Consider the following 16,404-nt stretch of genomic DNA (forward strand, 5'->3'; position numbering starts at 1 on the left):
TTTGTGTCTTTTAAGGTCTTATGGATAGAGAAAGTTGATATTTACGAAAACGAAATGAACAGAAATTTGTTGAGTTTATGGGCCGGTACTCTGTATGCCATTGTGGCCAGGAACGTTTTCTCAGTCTTCGTCAATAGGTCAAGTTTTTACCAATTATATTTACGCCTCTTGAGCCTGGATAAGAAGATGAAAGATGACGAGGACTTAATCATCCGCCGCAGGAAAACGAAGTGGCAAAGTATATTTGCTTTAACAGTGATGACTTTTCTGGGTTCCTTCGGTGGTGAAAACTACTCATTAGAGCTTTACAATGGCTCGCAAGTAGCCTATTACGCTACTTTATACATAACAGGTTCTTGCTTCCTGATACAGGTCAACCAATATAACCTATTGAATGACCTCACCAAAAGATTTTCCAGGCTCAACTCTGAGATTAAATGTATTTACCGATTGAAAGGCGAAAGCTATATCCCCTTGGAAATTGCTCTAGGAAACGAGGAATCACAATACCCAAATGCATACTCAGATGACTTCCCAGTGGAGACATTAATCAGTTCTCTGAGAGTGAGGCGTTGGATGAAGATTTATTTGGATCTGTATAGCCTGGGAAAATCCATGAACAAAGTCTTTGGTGACCTCTTCCTCTGTAATGCGATGTTTTTTCTGATGGATACAGTTGCAAGTCTCTACTTTCTCTTCGTGGAATTTGTAGAGGAAGGTGCTACAGATGCTTCCAGAATTACAGCTTTATGTCTGTCTTTGAGCTGGGCCCTGTTCGAGAGTTGCGGTCTAATTGTTAACGCCGTTTCCTGCCAATATGCCAGTGATGAGGTGATATACTACCGCATAGTATTAGCTGGATCAAAACCAATGCATGATCACTCAAGGCACGCATGAATTTAAGTTGTTTCACTCACCACATTACATAATTTTCTTCAGCGAGTCTGCTGAGTAACAGTTGAATACATTATGGTTGAACTTCAGCAGTGTTTTTGCAATTTCATTGCTTATAGCTACGTCACCCAAAATAGTTTTTTTCTTAAATTAAGGTCAACACAAATGAAGAAATATGGATACGTACGAAGTCATTAAAATTCAAGCATATTCCTGTATGCATGCTCAGTTGCATCTATAAATTCCGTAAATATTTATTCCTAATCAATGCAATAATGTGGCTAGTGCTCCCTCTAGAAAATAATGCTTCCTTTTGAAGCTGATACTAACACTGCAATTAAATTGTCATTTGAATTTACATTCATATTTTTGTCTATGGTTAGATATTTTAAATACGGCTTAAAATCGATGGTACTATAATTTTATTCACTACGGACATTTTCGAGATTAACATCAAATTTAACCTCAAATTCAACCTCAAATTCCGGTTGAGGATGAATAAGTCGAAACGTGGTACTTTGGCAGTGAAGATTATAGATTATTAATTACTGGAGTGTTCTAACTATCGCCAAATTTTCAGCTTAAAAAAGCTCCACCTACACCATTTGCTAATTAATGTTCATCCCCATTGTACTGTGCAGTATTTGCACTTGATATTGCATCAAAATATTACCTAGGTATCGCATTTCTCCATTTCAATCAGAATTCGGTTCTTTATTACGCGAAAAAATGCGAGCATTAATTCATGTAAGACCTTCCCTGCCAAAATTTTAACTTGCGTATCCTAAATCGTTTTCTTAAAAACTTTTCTTGACATATTAGTTCAAGTAAAGCCTCATCCAATGTTTCATTCTCTTGAAAGAGATCGATGTCTTCATTGCGAAGTCCTCTACATCTACGCATTGGAACACCAACATTACTTCAATTATTCTCCAGGGAATAAAAATTTCGGCTTTCAATCGGAATATTTGTTGATCTCATAATTAAGCCTGGAAAATTGTTTTGTGAGGTCTACCAGCAGATTATATCAATTGACCCATATGAAGAAGCAGGAAGTTTCATACATAAGGTAGCATAAAAGGTTGTTTGGGACCCGTTGTACAGTTCTAAGGCATAGTTATCATTACCAAAGCAACCTGAAAAACCGTCACTGTTAGAGCAAATATAGTGGTATTGACATCAATAAGCATAATATAGTTATGTATGTACTGACATCAAACCGTGCTTCAAATTTGCCACTGGTTGTTCTTCCCTTCCTTTTATTCCAACGTATCCAGATCGGCTTTAATAGAGAAAGCTTATCATTCTCAGGACTTACGTGCACAGACCGTTTACTTTCTCGCACGAAATGTGTTTATCTTGATTGAAGTGAAGAGCATATCTTTCCGCATACATTTGTTAGTGAAACAGGAGTCCAGCGAGTAGATAATACTCAATGCTATTCCTACATGAAAAATACATCATTTTACAGCCGAGCTTGCATGAACTTGGATGTATTCAGTGAGAAATAATCATCTCGAACAAAACTCATTGGCAATTTTAACGTGGAACTACTAACATTAAAATACTCGATTTTTATCCCGGATGCCAAAACCCAGCCATTTCTTAACAAATTTAGGTCACAATATTTTCGAAGTCAAAAATTCCAGATCAGGGGAACCCTTCGGATTAATGTATCAGAGAACGCAAGCCATGGGACTAGGAAATATACCCTCTGTGCTTACGCCCCTCTTCTGTACGTTTGCAGAATTTTTGGCGCAGCTCCGCTTCCTTTGAAAAGAAAACGCATTCCTCCAAACGGCAACGTGGATTCATTCTGGATCATCTTCAGCAGCTCTGCGGCCTGTGTTTGCGGGGCATACATGACTTTAACTCGGTAACGCCTGGATTAAAAATTTCATCCCAACTTTTTCGTAATATTCAATTTTAAAATCTGATTGATTAGATGCAATTTTAATACTTTTAGCAGTAATAGTCTTGAAGATGCAACCTGGTACAATGTGGTACCACTAGGCCCTTAAGGAGTCAAAAATCGAAATTAAATAGGCGTTAGTAATTTCTTATTTTAATGCCAGAAACGTTTACAAAATTCTATTTTGCACAATAAATTATCAAAATTACTCAAAAATGTCAAATCTTGCTTAAAAAAGCAAACTTTTCCGAAAAACGTAATTATAAATATGCTTATTAGTTTACAACTCTCAAAATCACGAACAAATTACAATAAATAACAAAAAAAGTTCGTTTAGTATTGCACTACCAGCTGGTACCATATGGTACCGCTAGGCGTCAACGGGTTAAGTGCATGTTGCGCAGAATTGGTGATGTGCACGACAACGACATGAGCACAATACTATTGGACTTATGGGTTGCTGCACTTTATGGCCTAGCGGCAAAAAACATTTTTTCTGTGTGTTCATTAATAGGACAGGCTTTCACCGATTATATTTAGGCCTCTTAAGCCTGGACAAGAAGATGAACGATGAGAGAGACATAATCAGCAGTCGCAGAAAAACGAAATGGCAGATTATATTTGCTCTAACAGTGCCGGCTTTTCTTGGGTGCTTCTGTAACGACAGCTATGCCTCAGAACTGTACAACGGGTCCCTTGCAACCTTTTATGCTACCTTATACCTGGCAACTACCTCCTTTCTGATATAGGCCAATCAATGCAATCTGTTGGTAGACCTCACCAAACGATTTCCTAGGCTTAATTGTGAGATAAAATGTGCTTGCCAATTGAAAGCCGAAAATTTTATTCCCACGGAGATAATTCAAGAAGAGATTGTGTGCCTATGCCTGAATGTAGGTGTAAGGGACTTCTCGACGAAGACATCGATATGCTCCAAGAGGGTGAAACGTTGAATTAAACTTCACTTGAATCTCTATAGCCTTGGAAAATATATGGATAAACTCTTTGGCATCCTTTTCCTTTTCAACGGGATTTTTTCCTGATGGATGCAGTCGTCAGTCTCTTCTTTATCTTCATGATGTTAGTTGTACATGGTGTGACGGGTATTCCCAGCATCGTAGCAATATGTGCTTCCATCATCTGGGTCCTGTTCGAGATAAGCGGCCTGATTTTTAACGCGGTCTCTTGCCAATATGCCAGCGATGAAGTGAAATACTAATTATAGGAGCTTCATTTCTTTGTCCTTTTATGACACGTCTAGCGTTTAAATTTTCCGCTCTCAGCCAAATATAATTTTTCCTATGAGATCTGATGAGAGAGTTTTTTTTCTATGAGAGTTCATATAAATCAACTCGTACTTTCTTTATGCATTTTTCTGTGAAATTTTTTCAGCTAGTGTAAGTAAATTTCGATTTCTTCGATGTGGAGGTATACCAAATGCTATTTTTGCATCCAACATACTTAACTACCATTTTTCAGCATACTACTTTTCTTGCTTTCTATTTTTTCTATTTACAACCGAAATAATACCATTGATATCTAGCCTTAGGCCATAACTGTTTAGTGCAATGAGATTTATAAAATGGCATCTCGAATCGAAGAACCAGCATTTAGGCTTTTTAATTAAAGAAGAGATGCAGTTCAATGAAAGAAGAAATGCACTTAAAACTTCCGTATGCATGTTAGGTATGCCTTTCAGGGAGGTTAATAGTGTAATATCGGATTTTTTGTGATGCTAAAGTTCGATATAATTCCACTCACTACTCAACAAACATGAACAATTTCGATAAGTTTCACTTCTTTAAACCAATAAAGGCAGAGAACTTTCCACGTAATTTTAATAGATTTCTGTGTCATCATGACAGTGAAACCGACTTTATAAGTCTAAAAACCGCGCAATAGATTAGGATGTTAACCTTCCTAATTAATGGTAATGTTTGTTTTTATTCGGTGACTAACCGTATACCGCAAGCGAGTGAATTTGTATAGATAAAAACGAGACATTTTACAGTAGAGCTAAAATATTGAGTGAAGTATGAAATTCCTGGCATCTTAGTGTGGCCCAAATCCTTTTGTATTTCTTTCTCGTTTCCTCGATTCCTGTGATCATGAATAGGTACCATTTGCAGTTTATATGAATGATGTGAGACGGAAACCAGTGGTTAACATAGATGTCTTTAAGTAAACAGCCTATGCGGGATCTACCACCACCTCGACTTGACAGGGCACGAACATGCTCCACATTCGGTTAATGGACGTTGCAGATGATAAAAGACATAAAGAGAAGGCGCAAACAGAAGAACCTCAGCGTAGGACTTGAGTAGGAACTACAATTATTATACTAACTATAGATTAAGATGGGAAAATTTTGTGGCAATCCTGTACGCAAAAATTGAATGTTTCTGCCAATAACTGAATGCCTTCAGCTCGGTAGTTTCAAACTCCGTAGAGTGATTCAGTTTTTCTGATCGTTGTGTAGATTAGCTGTTAAGAATGAAGAGACAGCTCCCCCGACAGAAAACCAAAATTCAGCCGCTGGTTTATCCAAAGAAAGACCGGATGATTACGTCGTTTTTGTGTTCACGATTGGAGGTTTAGGGCTGGGTTAGATTGGTTTAATTAAGAAATGATACATCGAAATCTAATCTAAACCTTCATAAGCTGGCGAAAACATCTTGTGCTTTCCATGCTATATTTTGTCCTGATTAGGAAATGAGTGTTGCAGCTGAATTCAAATAACGATAATGATAACTACATGAAAACGTCGCTGAGATCGGTATAGTTTGAAAAAGGATTAGTTTAAAAGTAAAACAAAAATTTTTCAACATACTTTTAATGAATAATTTGCGTTTTATCGTAGCATTAAGGGACGCCATCTATGAAATAAAAATTTTATTTTATCAAAATACGCCAGTAGTAATCAGGATTGAGAGGTCATTATATCCAACGGTAGGCCTTCGACAAATGAATTTCACATACTCTTTATGTATTTTTACACAGTTTTTCCTCTGGGACCTCCTCTAGCCTTTGGGTCCGCGGGGCAAGTACCGGCTGCCTTGTTGCAATATTGCCAATGGGGTTCACTATTGACGAAGAAAAAATATTTATTTGCCGGTCTCTTCGACAGGAGGGCTCCGAGTAAGAACCAGGACTTCAAATGGAAATTTAAAGCAACGAGCAGGAGGCACATTCAAGTTCTGTAAGTAGAAAACCTCAACATCAGCTCCAGGCAACCCAATTCCAACTACTTAACAATCCGAAGTCGATGTTTTACCCGTAATAAATTGATTGTAAAACTAACAATTTGAAATGCTTTGAGGAGTTCCGGAGCCAGAAAAAGGCTTAGCTTTAATGATGACTCGACGACGCGACGTTGAAAATAATAATGCGAAATTCCAATAATATTGAAAATTTCGCCTTCTTATTTCTTTCCGTAAGTTATAAGTTAACCGATCTCATTTTTCTTATTCCGAAAAAACACAATCAAGATTCTGCTCATTTATTCTTTCCGACGTCTTTTCCACCACACCTACTTCAATTACTACCAGTAGTCACAAAAATAGTTTTAAAAGACTTTTACCGCTAACCCCGATATTGTTTTTATTTATTTTATGCCTCTATGAATTTAAATTTCCTTATCTTATTCTCTTTTTTCTAATCGATACATCGGCGCTAGGAAATGCGTGGGAGTTTGAAAAATTATCCTTTAAGTCGGTTGGACTCCAATTCTTAACTTTATACAAAAAGAGTATTCCGCAGTTTGAAGTGAACTATTTTGGCTACTTCCTCTTCTTAATTTGTAATTAATGATTAAAAGAGCTGTCCGTTTACCGGGTGTTTACGGAAAAATAGGTTCGATAATTTTCCGCTGATAATTATTTCCACCCATTTTTAATTGGTGGGTTTGTTCTCTTCATCCTATTTTCACCACAACTATATTCTCTAGCCTCATCATAGAGCTCATAAATGTAACCCAAATTCTACTAAATTTGGAATATAGATGGGAATGGAGGCGTTGAATGTAATAATAAGAAAAACTATTAGCAATATTTTACTTTTTTGTTTTTCTTGATTAATTATACGCCGATAACTATGTACAAATTAACATAAAAAGTTGCAGCGACTGCTCATTATAATCTAGAAAGAATGAAACATATGTAACCCTGCTCAAATAAAAGGAACAACTACCTACATATGAAGTTCATTTCCCAACACGCGATCACAGGTTATAAAAAAAAGCCTGAGCTAGATAACTGATACGAGTCATGTTCAGGATCAAAAAATGAATTTGCGTGTGTTGTTCCTTTTCCGAAGGAAAAAAAACTACGGCAAAACCCAGTAACACGTGTTCATTGCTCCATGGCATGCGTTATTAGTGTATTTAGCGAGGTAAACTGCCTGCGAATGAGTCGTTCCTGCGTGCTCTCTTGTTAATTCCAGGGAGATAGCAAGTCAAATTCTCCTTCCAGCATTCAATAACCTTACATAATTAATGTCACCTGCAATCATCCCTTATACACGATATGTCACAAGATAGGTATGCATTTACCCATTGCATTAGATGCAAAAAGCAAAGTCTTAGTGCCTCATAAAACTCTGACCTTGCGCAACTCACTTTTTTGGTTTACGTATGCATGAATTAATATTGGCTATTAGTTTCACATCGATGCAGGAAAATAAATAATTATAATACAAGAGATACATTAACTACTGTCGGCGTCAAAATGATGTGCCGCTGTACTTTGAAAATTTATATCTGAACTTCAGTGTATGTTATAATATAAAACAATACTTAATTTTAAATACGATTTTATTTTTGTGTATATTATAGTGTTTAAACGTTTTCGCTATTTTACAACAAAATGTGTGTTCTAAAAATAAGGAAAAGCCATTTCATTTATGTGCATTAATTTTTGCAACCTTTTGTGAAAGATGAATGTTGTAGATGCAGTAGTTTACCCTAGGTTGAGTTACAAAATTCATGAAGTTGACGGAACGGCTAATTTTACGGTGTATGGAGTCATTATTTGCATTGGTGTGTCTGCAATTTTTGAAATTTCCATAAAATAAAAAATACTATGGAATTAAAAATAACATATTATTTATAATGACGTATTGTTCTATCCTATAACATGCATTGAAGTCCTGATATAAATTTTCAAAGTACACCGGCACATCATTTTGACGCCGACAGTAATCTAAAAACATAGGAAAAAAATCAAAGGACGGGTTTCCTATGATAAATATGAGGAGGAATACCTGAGTGATCTTCAAAACTAGATTCTTTCAATCACTAGTTATTTTACAAATCTTGTACAATCTTGGCATTTAATAACGGTGCCCTTTGCATTATTGTCACATATTTTTTTGTAAAATCAAAGCAATTAACTATTGTACTGCTATAACCACATCTAGAGGATAAAAATGTCCTTAATTTCTTAAAATTTCAACTGAATGAATAATTTCATACAAGAAATCTTAGACATTTAGCATTTAAATGTATAGTGTTAAACCAGTAGGTATTTTTCATTTTCCAATTAGAGCTTCCAAATTGTGAAGGCCGTTAGAGATATTTTTCCTAACGATCGTGAGTAAACCATCCTCCTCATAAGAGTAGTTCTTTGGATTTATTGCACTCTGACGGAAAGCAGTGTTTGCTGTATGGATGGTACCGCCTCCTTTCTTAACATAAGCGTACCATCATCACAATTAACAGCACTAATAAGCGTCAAAGAATTATAATTAGTCAGAGAAGAAAGTGTACCAAACTCAAAGAGTGAAACTGACTTCAACGGAATAATTGTACGAAGCGACGCCATGGGAGGTTCAGGAGCAAAAGAGATATTCTCCTTTGAGAAACGTTAAAAATCCAATAAACGTTACCACAATGTACAGAAAGGTTCTATGATCCGCCTTCACAGGGTAGAAATATTGATCAACCGTCAATGAGCCGGATCTTGAATTTTTGCAGGCATCATGCCAGATGCCTATAATTTATACCCCATAGATAAGCTCAGTTATACGTCGATTCAATGCATATTTTGAGGATAATCAGTCATATATTAGACAACCGTACTTCAAGCTAACTTCAAGAGGAGGATATCTTACCATCTCCGCCAAAGGATTTTGCGAGATTACTCGCTATCTGGACACAAATAATACAAGATCCACACTTTTCCGGACCAACCTCTCAATGCCTACCACCTCAAGCAAGAAAGATCGCGTTGTAGAAACAACATTCCAGGAAAGCAGCCCGATACTGAAAATTTCCGCCATTTTTGGCCTGGCCCCATATTCATTCATCTTCAAAAGAGGAAAGGATGGCCTACCGTGGATACGAAGATACTCCTTCCTCATGATTTGGGCAACCGTCGCAATTATGGCTTACGTGCTCAATAATAGGTTCATCGACCATCCAAAATGGAATATGAACAATTTTAGCAAAGGATTGACTTCTCTATGGATCGTGGCAGCATACGTGCTCAACTTGAGCGTAAGGTGTGCCGTTTACTTGCGCCGAAAACGAATCGATGGTGTTTATCTTTGTTTCAACCGCCTCGACGAGGAACTAAAGTGTGTTCCAGAGATCGCTAAACCAGACCATCGGAGGATACATAAGACAGTGGTGGTGTACACTGCTGGAACCATGGTGGGCCTACTCGCACTGTTCGCAGCTCTTAATCCTTACCGCGTCGAACACGTGAGGAAGAAAGGCTACGTCTTCTATTTTCTCATGTTTCACAATGCCATGACTCCATGTCTGGTGCATCTTCAGCATATTAGCATATTGCTGAGCCTTGGGGAGAGATTTAAATGCCTCAACTCGCTCATTAAACACTCTGTCACCAGCTCGGACTACAACAAGGAAAAAGATGTTGACTTCGTGAACTGGGGCTATTCCAGTGGTGAATTTAGATTAACTGAAAAAGTGCCAGGACAGCAGCTATTCCGATGGAAAACGATACATTTTCATTTGTTGAAGTTGATTAAAAGTATTGGTGAGGCATATGGGGTTATCATCGTTGTCGACGTAATATTGACTGTCTTTAACCTCATTATGGTCTGTTACCTGGCGGTGGTGACTCTTCCGGGTGCGTTTACGGGCAATAAATTGGAGTATCCGTCAACTTTATACATGATACTCCACCTATTCGAAAATTACGGACTTTTCTTAGCCATCAAGTCCTACAACTCCCTGAAGAAAAAGGTTAGGCACTTATTTTAGTACTGCTTTCCATATATAAGATACCTACACGCATACTGCTGTCTACTTCATCGTCACCATAGTTTAGCGACAGATGATCCCAGTTACCACAAGCCCTACGAATCAGATTGATAGTAAACGAGTTGACTTCGTGGAAATTCGTGTATAGTAACAATTCAAACAAATGTAGTAATTTTCCACGACTTTAGTGCTTGAATTATCACTACCACAGCTGTTTGAACTATTACTACCACAAACCCTGCTACTAGCAATGGTGCCTCATCTGCATCCATTATTATTCCTCGGATGAAACGAAGCACTAAGTAATGCGAAATGACACTTGTATCCCTTTCACTGCTTAGTTTTGTTCGCACCTGCATGTCAACAACGTTGCGCACCGAATATCGATATTTTAGTGCTTTAACAAAAGACTCGCTACTTGCGCTCTCATCTAACAGCTGAATTTCACGAATTCGTGCCAGATAACGATCACCGTGTAAATCAGTGATTCATGCGTTTACGATACATAATTCTTGCGCGCCAGAATGAAAAAAATTGCAGATCTGAAATTTGCAAGTCGATTCCCCGAATATAACAGGCTTAATGAAGTTTGATTGAGGGCATTAAATTTGAAAAATATTTGCATGAACACATCATTTGGATTCTCGTAAATTATAAACGTCTACTTGGCAACTTATTCTACGCTTCCGCCTTTCCTGATTTTCGTTCATGCTTAAATATGGCTTCAATTTATAATAGTCAATGCACACCCAGCTAAACAAATTTATTGCTCTTCCAAGAATCGAAGGTAGTCAGGAACAGAGCCGGAACTATGAGTTTTGTCAGATGGGTCAAAGATCAGTTTATTGCACCCACTGGCCTGATCCCACCTCGCTTCCTCACTCCTCTCCCCAACCATTAAAATAAGCATAATACATCCGTAGGCTATTTAGTTGAAATGCGGTAAGTAGTTGAAATCACACACAGAATGTTTGCTATCAAGAAGTTTTATTGATATTATTGATTAATAATTTATAATCAATAATTAGTTTTTAATTATTTATTTAGAAAATTTAAATAACTTTTAAATAGTTTTTCAAATTTTGCCGCCCCCTGAAATCATACGCCCGGGGCACGTGCCCCATCTGCCCCGCCGTAATTCCCGGCCTGGTCAGGAGCACATAAATGCTACTTCCGATATTTTTCCGATCCCGATGTTACATGAAGAGATGTTACTTCCGATTTTACCCTGAATTTGAAAGACATCGTACATGATCCTGAGTATAGCAGAAATGGGGCGTAATCGTCACTGAAGCAATTGATCAAAAAAGACAAAATTGGTGACAGTTAAATTGAAGGATTGATATATGCATTCTATCGAGATTAGGCAAGTTTCCCAAATTTGAACTCGTTGCATGCTGGTGAAAGGGTTAACTTCGAAATACAAGACCCATTCAAGCAACAAATAGAATACGCTAGATACGCTACCTAGATAAGAGGCATAAAAAGTTTTTCAACAGTATGGAAAAGTAGTTAACGCTGGTGGAAATGATTCAGCTCCGGTTTCAATTTTTTCATGAGTTTTCTGCACCACGCTTAATATCAGTCAATAATCGAGTATATGAATTCACAGATTATTTAGAGTAAAAATAAAACCAAAAATATCTAATATTTGCCACTTTGCACGTATTTTTCTACTTATGCGGCATTTTTATATAGTTCCGTTTGGTTGGACACATGTGCATTAGGGCGGATCGCAAAAATCGATTTTTTTCAAATCCATCTGGCCCAATGAAAAAAAGTTGTGGGACCGATCAAAAATAAGGCCTGAAAAATTTGAGACCTGTACGTGAACCCCTGACCCTCGCTCAAATGCAATTTAGGGGGGGAGGGTCAAAATTCGAAAAATATAATATTTTATGGTCATTTCCTATAGATTTTGCCGAGTTACTGTCCTTATAGGACAAAAATTTCGTGTATTTTGACGTATCTGCCACCGTTTAGCCACAAAATGCCTAATTTGAGTCCGCGTCCGCGAAGAAAATATTCCAACGCCCACGCAGCGTCGCGGATACCAGAGCCGCAGGCCGATCCCTTCCCCTCCACGCTCGCTTCTCCCCCTCCCACGCCTCTAACACAGCAAAATTCATCCCGCGCATGCTGCTAGGAGGTCGTTTATCTTTCATAATATAAATCAGAAGATGGTAGAATGTAAAAAACGATGCGTAGTGAGACGACTTATCCCTTCTTTGGCGCCTCGTCGGCGTTAAACATATCGATGTTACCAACTTTTAGAGAAGTGATGAAATAATTTTAGACCTGCGCGCGCAGGAAAGGAGACTACGGTCTTGAAGACGCCTCTCGAGTGGCTATGAAGGTTTGGGAACTTAGGTTATGCACTTCTATTCCGGTATTGTCCGACAGCTGTGACTAAATGGATGAATAAGGGTGAAGGCCGCCGGCGTACCCTCCCCGCTCGCCTCTCGAACGCCCCAGATGCAGCAAAATTCGCAGCAAGTGCGCCTTTCTTCGTTAGTCTTACTAATATTTGATTAACAGCATCGTCCAGTGAGGAACAATCACGAAGGAATTATTCAATTACCTGCTTTCCAGTCTGTATTTCTTATGTTATTGTCATTCCTTGTCTTTGGCTGCTGTCAACAAAGTTTTGGTAAATTCTTTCGCGAATCTCTCGTCCGTATGTATAATAAAAGGAATATTGAAATTTAAATTTGAACTTTCATCAATAGATTTTTAAATTCCACAGCGCTAAGCTCGGATATAGCCGAAGGAACCGGAGTATCTCTCCAATATATCATCAGCGGGTAGTACTTTACGTCGATATTAAAATCCAGCAATTAAAAAATATCTCGGATTGGTCCCCAAACGCATCCTTGCGGAAACGCATATTGGGTCCCTAGATTACCCTCCCAACGTTTGTGTCGCAAATCCAAGTCAACATAGTGCAATTATCAAATAGACCACTGTAAGGGATGAAATACGATTTGATGCTTTCCCGGCGAATGATGTGGGTAAACTCTTTTTGGGGTTCAACAAAATTTATCTCTTAGGATGAGCCCCCAGTCGGAGCTTGAAATGTTGGCCATTATGGAAAAATTAACCCGGTGGGAATCCCGAGAAGAGTCTACCCACACTGCAAGGGATGTTGGAATTATGCTTATAGCAAAGGGATGATGCCTCCTTTTTGGGCGGTATTCGCTTGGTACCATCATAATCAAATCCTTTTTAATTCTGTGTATCTAATTTTCACTCGGAAAGGAATCGATAATCGCAGATTTTATAACTTTTGCTAATCCTCCGACGGGGGAGGCAAACCTCCAAAAGTGGGACCCTGTTTCTTCAACTAACACCACACATTCCCCTATAAACTTGTATTGATCCTAAGTCCTCTTCCCTTTTTTCATCAGACAAGAGTCTTTCATTCCAATAAAATGAGACCCTTTGATGACACCTCTCTTTTCTTATTCACAGTAATTAGCATCTTTTTCTGTCTACGTAAGTAATTCCGGTACACTAGCTTTGATATATCTTACGAAGTTATGACTTTTGCGTCAGCTAAAGTTGCGGGAACGATCATTGCTGTTGCTTGGTTCTTGTATATACCTCTATCACAGTTGGCAGACGCATTTTCCCCGAAGAAGTTCCAATTTGAGGTTATAGTCCTTAATGTTTATTTCATGAGGAAAGTAGAGATAAAAATCGGCTAATTTCTCGCCATTTTAATTTTCTTCGGATGAATTGATAAAGAAAACTTTTGATACTATTTTCCCGTGCAAGAATTGACGATGATGACTCAACGCTCGCCTACGATTCCCTTTTTTCCTAAGTTGTCGAGTTTCTTTAGGGTGCAATCCAGCAGCCATCATCTTTCTCTTCGTCAGATTGTCTCTCAAAATACTTCTCATTGGGGGAACCTTATGCTCCTCCATGCACTTACACGAAAAAATATCGCATAATTTAAAATGTTCCTTTAAAATTGTTTGAGTCTTATACTTCAATAAAACCCTACTTTTGGCCTATTAGTAGTATTAGATTTTCCGTAAGTTTTAGTACTTCCTGTGGTACCGCTAAATCTATTTAGTGACATTCATGTTGGAAGAGAAGCGCGTCACCATAGTTCGCACACCTTCATAGCCACTCGAGAGGCGTCTTCAAGACCGTAGTCTCCTTTCCTGCGCGCGCAGGTCTAAAATTATTTCATCACTTCTCTAAAAGTTGGTAACATCGATATGTTTAACGCCGACGAGGCGCCAAAGAAGGGATAAGTCCTCCTACTACGCATCGTTTTTTACAGTCTACCATCTTCTGATTTATATTATGAAAGATAAACGACCTCCTAGCAGCATGCGCGGGATGAATTTTGCTGTGTTAGAGGCGTGGGAGGGGGAGAAGCGAGCGTGGAGGGGAAGGGATCGGCCTGCGGCTCTGGTATCCGCGACGCTGCGTGGGCGTTGGAATATTTTCTTCGCGGACGCGGACTCAAATTAGGCATTTTGTGGCTAAACGGTGGCAGATACGTCAAAATACACGAAATTTTTGTTCTATAAGGGCAGTAACTCGGCAAAATCTATAGGAAATGACCATAAAATATTATATTTTTCGAATTTTGACCCTCCCCCCTAAATTGCATTTGAGCGAGGGTCAGGGGTTCACGTACAGGTCTCAAATTTTTCAGGCCTTATTTTTGATCGGTCCCACAACTTTTTTTCATTGGGCCAGATGGATTTGAAAAAAATCGATTTTTGCGATCCGCCCTAATGTGCATTCTCCCAAAAAGTGAAAAGAAAGTAGGTGTTAAGTAGGGTAGTACGTCACCAAAGAAATGCGTCTGACAAAAAAACTGGCTCTCGAATTCACGATAAACACAAAACAAGATAAGGAAAACCGCGCAAATTGCGAGTTACGAAGGCATTGGAAAGTTGGCCTACTCACAGAAACTGTATGATACGCTTTCGGAGGAGTAATTCTTAAAATAGATACACAAACTACAGAGCAAATAATGAAAATTTTTGTCTAGAAAGAGCAACAACTGAATTAATTTTATGATATCATTCAAGAACTAATTATATATGAATGAATGAACTATAAAATTATAATAATTCCTACAAATGCTTCAAAGAGAAAATCGCATTTAAAAAAATAGTAAAAACCACTCTACATACAGAGGAGTCCATTCATTCATCTCGACTCTCTTATAAAACCAAGGTGGAGTGGAAACAGCAGCGTGGAAGGACCTATTAGATGATTAGATTTTCCATCTATTATGAATTGATCTCCAAGAGCCGACGTCCGTAACGAACTCGAGTACCTATTCTCTCTTGGGTTAGAAACAACAGTATAGAAAACCGTTGAATACTTTATTTTTTGTTGGCCTGAAATGAAATGTCTGCGTTTTAACTCGTTTGACAAACACACGTTGAACTACGTAACTCGCAAATACGGATCTATTAGTTATCGGCAAAAAGATAAAACTTAAATGAATCGCGAAAATGCAAAACTGCTCTCATGTGACTTCAATGGCATCCGCTGGGCTCGTGAGCCACTTCTAAATCTCTACAAAATATTTTAAGCTTCTCTTATTGGAGGCACTACACCTATGGCTGAGATAACAATTGTTATGATGTGTACTTTCTCTGATTTCCATAATCTCTTCATTTGCTCTTTTTGTTCCTCATATTTGTCCAATTTGGTGGCATAAGTTTTCGTGATTTTGTGTGCATTAGGTTCAGCAATATATATCAAACATGTTGTATTGCGGGTTTTACCATGCAGCACCAGATCATGTCCATAGCTCTGGATTGTTTTATCGATGATGATTGATCGGTCGTAATAAATCTTACAAAAATCATTTTCAAGGATGGTTTTAGGTGTTTATTTATATTAGATTACTGCATTTTATATTAATTTATACTTTAGAGCTCTCAACTTTTATCAAGGCTTTCCATAATGTTTAGTTGGTGATACTTCCCATTCCTTCGGTACTCTCATCCGCCCACACCTATCTCAAATACTTGACAGACCCCGCTGACTAAGTCTAGAAAGACCTTTCTTTTTCTTAGCCTAGAAAGTCTTTCTTCCGCATTGGATGTTATATTGACAAAGGTTCAAGTGATTCGGCATACGCGATCAAATTTTTGTTAACAAAATTTAACAAAAAAAACAGATCCCCTTTATTACTCGTTTAGTCATTGCCGGCCCCTGTGGCGGCGGGGTAAAGTCCTCGCCTGCCAAACATGAGGTCGCGGGTTCGAGTCCCGCTTAGGTAAGTTTCCTTATTCAGGGCATGGTAGTTCGTGCTTGTGCAATTGTTGTAATAATTATTAAAACCCCGATGTAAAAGGTCCCTGTGTGCCGTTTTCGGTGGATTTGAAAT

Source organism: Ischnura elegans, chromosome 5, assembly GCF_921293095.1.
Source record: "Ischnura elegans chromosome 5, ioIscEleg1.1, whole genome shotgun sequence".
NCBI classification, from domain to species: Eukaryota; Metazoa; Arthropoda; class Insecta; order Odonata; family Coenagrionidae; genus Ischnura; species Ischnura elegans.